We start from the raw sequence: 8,348 nt of genomic DNA, 5'->3' as shown, positions 1-8,348 counted from the left end.
TTCAATTATGTAATTGTTGAAACAGAAACGTCCAGCTTGAACGAAAAAGAGGCTTTCACTGTATTCTTCCCCCTTAAGCCTTTGCAATTGGGATTGCGTTACACCAAGGTTCTGGTACGTACTTCGAGTGGCGCGAACTTCACCAAATAATATTATTCGGGTGCCGCCACCAGATGTCGGCCAAAATTCTGGCGTCACTTCTACAACATGACGTTTCCTATCTATATACGAAGTTATTTTATCTATGGTCAGATAACTCGACTTTTATTTGATAGTAGGTTTTGAACACTATTCTTAACAATGCGAACCAAACCCTCATTTTTACTTCCCCCCCTTTTGATTCCCCCATCATTCCGATATCTTCAAATCTGATTTCACTCTTCTCTGTCTGTGAAATTATAGTGTTCGCCTGTCATCTTGGTCGCCTGAGCCTTCTCGAAATCCTCCTCCGTCTCTCTCATTCGCTGCTTAGTTTTAATGCTTCGTCGTCTGCCTTTAATGTGTATAGTTTTGGTGCCTTAATGTATTCCTGGCGCCCCCTTCTGTCGAGTCAGCGCGTTAGTCTCGCCACTACAATTACTTTGCGTTCATTAAGACCCAGCAAAACTGTCTTTCTACCGCCTTTCGATTTGAGAGCCCTTCGCGTGTACAGGGTGAACACTTCGCCATTTTTTGTAGATTAAAATATTCTATACAGACTTTAAGTCGCGCCGCCAGTTTGTACCAAAACTATCATGGTAGTTTTTTTAGTAGGAAGTTAGTAGTAAGCACCTAGGGGGAAAAAATTCAATCTAATCATAATAAACTGTATTTTTTTTAATTTTGCACTTATTTCTGAGGTTTTATCGAAATTAATTTTAAATGAACCCAAAGTATAACAGTTAAATATCTAAATCTGATGGATAGTGAGAATATTCCACTAAAAATTGCGTTATTATACATGTCGCCTTAGATAAATACTATAAATTAACCTAGTCACTCCATTACTGTAAATAATTAATAGAATGTAGGATTTCGGTAAAATTATATACGATCGCAACTACACTAATTTTCTATTCTCACAATAGTAAACCCGAAACCTTTTTATTCGAATTTTCAACTTAGGGCTTTGAATCACTCTGTACGCATTCAAACCTTTAAAAAAACGAAATAAAAAATTTTCTTCGAGACCTAGCCTTCTTTAAATATATATATGCAATTATATAAAATGCCAGATTGAACCCAAAATTTAGGTAATTTTCCCCGTATTATTACCTAACCGAATTCCGTGGACATTCTCCGTCAAAACACTTCTTAGAAACAATAGAAGAAACACACCTTGATCCGTAGAAAACGCTATTTCACTTTAGTCAAAATTGTCTTTAATTAAAGCTGTAAAATTAATTTTCTTTCCCTGACGTCCAAATTAAGTGTCGAGCTTTTTGGAAAAAGTATCTTAATATTTGAAAAACAGTCGTGTTTTAAGTGATTAATATTTCAAAAATGGTCCGGGCGGTTGGAGTCCCTTAAACGTTGAATCGCGACAAGTTCCAATTAGACACATGAAATATTACTCGCATTATCTTTTAAAATTTTCTAGGCGCAAAAAGTGATGCTGTTTTATTAATAAGGAAGAATTAGCAGCCCGAGGCCCTTAAATTTAATTGAATCCGCCAAGAATTAATAATTTTAATAAATCGTTTTGGGTGAAAAAAATATTTACATTTATTTTTTTACTTTATCTAAATTTTATATTTCAATTAAACGATTGACTTTGGGACTTCTCATAATTAAAATAATTAAATAAAAATAAAATAAAATAAAATTGAATTTATTTATTAAATAAAAATAAAAACTTTTAATACCGAATAAAAAAATGTCAATACAAATTGACGTTTATAAGCTGTTTTCTCACGGATGAAGCCAATCTAAACCCTTTAAAATATCTTAAAAATTGATCACGTTTTCATAAGGCTTATGCAATTTTATTTTTATTTGAACCAAAATACGTAAATAAACTTAAGTTAAACGACTCAGACTTTACCTACTCCAAGCTTAGTATTAAACTGTCATCTGTACTATTCATTACGCGACATAATTTGGTAATATTTTATTCGGGAGGGGGGAGGGAAGTTCGACCCGGACTAAAATATCTGTTTTCCAATTCTCGTCACGATCAAAGGACAAAACTTCGTGAACGAAAATCTTTTGGCGTTATAAGAAATATTTTTGGGTAAAAGGGGCGTGTCACACCCCTCCGTCTGCCCCCCCCCCTTCCTCTTGATGGGGCAAAGATAGGGCTTGAATTTGCCGCCCCCCTACAATAAAGTACCGCTGCTAGAGGAATTAATTTCGATTGTTAATGCGCATAATTAAGTCGACATCAAATGGCTGTCGATGGCCACTACCTGATACGAAGACGTCGTCTTGGCTATGCAGTAATTATAATTCGGTACCGAGTACTTCGGAGCGTGTATGGAATCCATATCTGTCCCTTTGTTGGGAAATGTACAGCGGTTTAGATAAATGCTAGGGCTCCGGCTCCTGGATATTTCGTCTCCAATTAATTTTTTTTAATATAATTAAAAACCTTATGATTATTATGATTTAAATCTCTTCTGTAGCAATAAATTTGTACTTCGCAAGTTCGCACACATTATAGTTAGTTTTAGTTAGTTTAAGTTAGTTTAATTAGTGGTATAGTAGTAGTGTATTTGTGTATAGCTTTTTATAAGTAATATCCGTTGTAAATATTTTACATTGTAGACTATTTCCATATACTCTTTTCTATATCTTATAGGGTTATCTATAACTATTAACTAATATTGCTTTAGAAAATACTATGACATTACTATAGATCTATAAATATTTCTTTAGAAAATACTATGACATTACTATAGATCTATAAATATTTCTTTAGAAAATACTATGACATTACTATAGATCTGTAAATATTTCTTTGGAAAATACTATGACATCACTATAGATCTATAAATATTCCTTTAGAAAATACTATGACATTACTATAGATCTATAAATATTTCTTTAGAAAATACTGACATTACTATAGATCTGTAAATATTTCTTTAGAAAATACCACGACATTTATATACATTTTTTTTATTGGTATAAAAAAGTAAATTACAGTTCTATAGAATTTGTGAAGTTGTTGTTTTGGTAGGGTAGGACCAGCTTTTTAAATGTATAACTATAACTATTTCTATTGAAAATACTTTTTCTATAGATTTTTCTAATTGTTATAGAAAACTGACTCACAGTTCTATATAAATTACATAATTGATTGAATAGAATTTATAAAATTGTTTATTTTGTAAGGCTACTAGATTTTCGAATGAATTTGAGTAGCAGTAAATCAAGTATTTAGTGGAATGTTGTGTTTAACAATAATCTCAAAAATGAGGTATTAATCACGCTCGTCAGTCCAAATCACTCCAATTTTAAGAGTCCGTGCTAAATATTACTGAGGATATAGAATATGCATAATGGTTTTATATCTTTCAACAACACTAAAATTCTACCGAAAACTGTCAATTTCTCTTTATAATTTAAAGTTTAGTTTTCCCCCACCGAGCGTGAGTAAACAGTCCGTACATTACACGGGCTTTGTTTAACAAATTTTATTTTCTTTCAGAAACGAATGCACGCTTTTTCACAAGGTAACAAAAGTGGCTTCAGCTCGGAATCAGAATAATTTTTATTGAGTATCATAATTTGCGGTAAATGAAAAAGTAATTGGGATAAGTTAAAAATTACTTGGAGAACAACTCGAAAATATACTAAAAATGTTTAATAAAAATTATCTACTATCAACAAGGCGATCTTCAATTTCAAAATAGACATTATTAAAATTGCAATTTAGGCACCAATGGATTTCGGAGACGTAAAACACTAAAGTCCCTATCACACTTGAGAGTAAAATCGGTTATAAACTCAGTTCGAAGTGACTTCGTTGCATACCTGTTCGCTTTTAGCCAAGGCTTAACATCATTTCAAATTATGACCAGAATTTGGAAATTACGAAAATTTATCCAAAAGAATTAGTTAATCATGCTTACTATTCATCCAATAACTTTATTTGACGTAATTTAAAATTTTAGTCGCGTTATTTTTGAAAATACACGCAATTTTGGCCAAGTTGCCTCCCGAACCAACACGAAGAAATTTCTCACTCTGGTTTTGAATACAAGTTATCTAAACGAGGGGATTTTAGGGGTACAGTGCCGTAGCTAGACCTTTTGCCAATTGGGGCGCTCCCATAGTTGGCTGCCGCTCAGATTTTAGTCTCTCTTTTCTCTACCTATTTCCAGGGATTGGTCGTATGAAAAATACCGCCCCAAGAAAGTGCTGCCTCGGGCGGACCACCCCCCTTGCTACGCCACTGTCGATAATAGTACCGTGTCTCGCGAATCGCTCTGTACTCATCATCTTCATTATCATTTCAGACGCGTTTAGTTTGGATGTTCCGATACTTTAATTTATGAGCAGTGATATGAATTCAACATTGGTATTTCACGAGCGCGACTACTAATTAAAATCTTTGCCGATCACGGTTTACTTAAGTTATCTCTCTACGGAGCCAAATTAATTGATAGAGACTTGATAGTAAATTATATAGCCCTTCTTCGGAAGAATTCGCCTCGTTGAACCTGATTCCTAAAATATTACGTATGGGTGCTTTCAAAAATGGATGGGCGACTTAATTATATTCAATTAGATAAAGATCATTATTAATTATATCGAGATTGTATTCTAGTTAACCAAGAATACGCAGACGCAACCACAGCCTGTGTATTCATGAGATTCGGAAGATAATCTCCGCCCACATGGAGAGAGAGCCTGCGATCGTATTGGAGTGACTTCCCCCTTTGCCGGGTGAAATGGGGATGGATTACAGAAGCAAAGTCTGAGGGGCGTGGCTTTCTTCTAGGGCATCATGCGCATTCTCCGTTAACGTTAATAGTATATAATTACACCTCATTTGAGCAATTATATGCCCGATATTTGCGGCTTTATGCGGATTTCAAAATTAAAAAGAATATATTAGTTAGAAAACATTGTTGCGTATTAAGAATTTGCATTATGCACATTTTTCTTTGGCTTGTGGAGTAAAATTAAAAGGTCTTTGATAAAAATAGTGCTACCAATAACCTGATATGGTTATTCAGGTCATAAGTCACAGATATGTGAAGATAGATAATAATAATAATAATAAGCTGGTCTAATACCCACGGCACCACCTTAGGTCCAAGTCATCTAGCGAATTATTATGCCTTTAAATAGGTGGTCGGGTTACAATGCGTAGGAGGGTAGTAGCAAGCCCTACATGACTCGTGAGCGCGGCGAGTCAAGAGCTCCCTAACCTAACTATTACCGTTAACCTCTACAAGTTTTTATGGAAGGGGAAACCGAAAAATCAGGGGAAAACCCCTTAAGCCAGTGGGGAGAAAACTTGCAAACTCAACGTAGTTTTTACCCAGTGCCACAAGTTGTAGGATCGACCCCGGCTCCTCTGTGCTGCTAGGCGAAAGCGCTAACCACTCCGCCAATTAGTTTATACCTATCTTAATGTTAATTATACAGGGTGTTTCAAAAGGTTATGCAAAATTTGAAGGAGTTGTAGGGGGTGAGTTGAGAAGTATGTCTGTTTTTCCCCATTTTCCTACGATGAGTTAAAAGAGTGACAGAGAGCTTCAAAGTGTGGCCTAGTAGCCCCTGGAAGTAGGCTGCAACAAGTGCAAAACCAAGCGGCAGGGAAACGCGAACATTAAGGTTTGGGTTCGTGTGATAGGTAAACAAATCGAGGTAACCAGCGTAAAAAAAGTAAACTTAAACCGTATATTAAGTCCCTGCTGCTTGGTTTTGCGCTCGTTGCAGCCTACTTCCAGGGGCTAGTAGGCTACACTTTGAAGCTCTCTGGCGCTCTTTTCACTCATCGTAGGAAAATGGGAAAAAACAGCCATACTTCTCAACTCACCCCCAACAACCCCTTACAATTTTGCATAACCATTTGAAACACCCTGTATACCATACAACATATTTTTCTTCGAATGCAACAATTTTCATGTAGTAGACCGACTGAATGAATTCGTCTATGACTAAAGGACAACTTACTTTTGATGAACTCCTAGTATTGTCCAATGTAATTTATCATCGTTAATATTACAATATATTATCTGTTAAACACTTGGGAGCGATTTGTGTTGATAAATTGCAATTTTACATTTTTTAGAAATAAGGTTTTTTTTTGGAGTAATTCCTCTGATAGTTTTGATAAAGTAATTGGTGGTGCGTGGTAGCTCCTGCCTCTATCGAGAATTGACCCGTATGAAAGGGACAGTTTTTCGGGTTGAAGGGGGGCCCCAATCCCCCGGACACGTTTCGTTAGCGGTCCCTTCGCAGTCTATCGCTTCATTAGACGCGCTGTAGGTTTTATAACGGAATCAGAAACGACTACAACCCGCTTTTGGTTTGTACCGACGCCTCTTTGGAGCGGAAGTGGGACTAGGTTGGATACGTCCCAAAGGAGGGCGGCCTATCTTTTGATGTCAAACCGCCCCCGAATCGTTACAAATTGGACGAATGAACCCCTCTTCTATTTCGTTGATATTCTTTTAATATATTCTCATTATAATTTTGGATCGAAGTTGTCCGAAAATACGGGTTATATTCTTCGAACTCTCTTCTTCGGCTATACCCTCACGCGATATCATTGTTAGTTTATGGGAAAATTTTTGAATCTAGTGACTAGATAGATTTTCGAGTGCTTCATTTTGAAGGATGCGGGGGCAGACACTCGAGCGGACGACGTTTTGCTCATCTTCCCGTATCGAATATTGTAGCTTATTAGAGACGTACACCGTAGATAGAATGGACGATAATTGGCTTGTTACAAACCGTTATTTCGAGGGAGGGGGCGCGTTTATTCGAGCTCTTGAAATTTAAATAGACCTAGAGGCGAAATATCGTCCGAATAAACCTTATTGTCTCTCTCACGACGATACATTTTTTAATGTTCAATAAATGACTCTTGTTATCGCTTTTGAGGGCAGAATTCGTCGTCATCTCGACTCTAACAATGCTTAAGTTGGTCTAGTTTTGCTACAATAGTTTGTCGCGTATTGTTGGACTGAAGTACCGGCTCGCAATAACGGCCTCTCGTGCGCTTTGCTGCAACTTGGGAAACAGCGAATATGTACAGTTTGGAAGCGAATTGTTGGGGAGTGCTTCCCTTCATCCCCGCCTGTGTCTTACGTAGTGAGCATTGTCATTAGGCTACGATAGATGGCGTTTGCATCATCGTCCCCTCTCTGGCCCGTCTTTCGCCCGGGGCGAATCCGAAGAGGCACTCTCTCCCCGCGCATCCTCTAGCGTGATTAACCGGGATAGAGCGCCTTCCTCTCTAGTGTGTAGAAGCCGAGTCACTTAGCCGACACTTCGACTCAACTCCGACAAGAGGGTGAAGTCTGCTATTGGAATGTCAGACTGTGGGCTACTCTGGCGGGTATTATCCGAACTGTAGTTTGGAGAGCTCTAATATGCACCCCAATCAAACATCGGCTCTTGTTTGTTTTATGGTAGACGATACTTTTTTAATAGACTCCTGTTCTTCGGACAATTCTTTTTAATGTCATTTAGCGACTATAAAGTGAGGAATAAATAACGTCTTCCTCGTTCTTTGGGTGTTGATTTATTACTTTTGACACGGATTTCGTAGGTTGATGTTGTTGAATTTAGGGTTATCTTAGATTCTCTTTCGAAGATTTTTGCGAGGAAAAGTCACCTAATTTTTGTAGAGATTTTGTCTTAGGCTAGGCTCCCAGTGGATCTCCATTTCGTATCCGTCCTGCCTTTCACAAGGCATTGTCTCCGTTACGAAGCAAAGGCTTGTGAAAGGTAGGACGTAGACGTTGCGAAGAGCAGTGAGTTGTAGTTGCGTTGACCATTATATTTTTGAATATATTTACTACCAAAAAAATGCATTTTTAATTATTTAACCAAAGGGGATTTAGCGCTCGAAATACGTCGAAGATTTCTTGGACAATTTCTTAAACATAATAGAAGTCAGAGTCATCCTAGGAGTAGAGCTGAAACACGATAGGCTTAGGAAATATATTGGAAAAGCTGAAAATTATCGACGTATTTCTTTAAATGTCAAATTAATTGGCTTTTTAAAATAAAATACTAATAAAATACCATTTTAAACCAATTAACCCGTTTCAATAGTGTAATGATATTTTCAAATACCACTAGTGCAGCCAACTTCAATAGTTTTGACACGCTCTTTTAGTGTATTACAATTGGCCCAGATGTTACTGATTCAGTTCTAATTATTTGAAATAGATAGATGG

The sequence above is a fragment of the Leiobunum rupestre genome, chromosome 7 (genome assembly GCF_980474605.1).
Source record: "Leiobunum rupestre chromosome 7, qqLeiRupe1.1.hap1, whole genome shotgun sequence".
Lineage (NCBI taxonomy): Eukaryota > Metazoa > Arthropoda > Arachnida > Opiliones > Sclerosomatidae > Leiobunum > Leiobunum rupestre.
Note: the sequence above shows the minus strand (reverse complement) of the source record.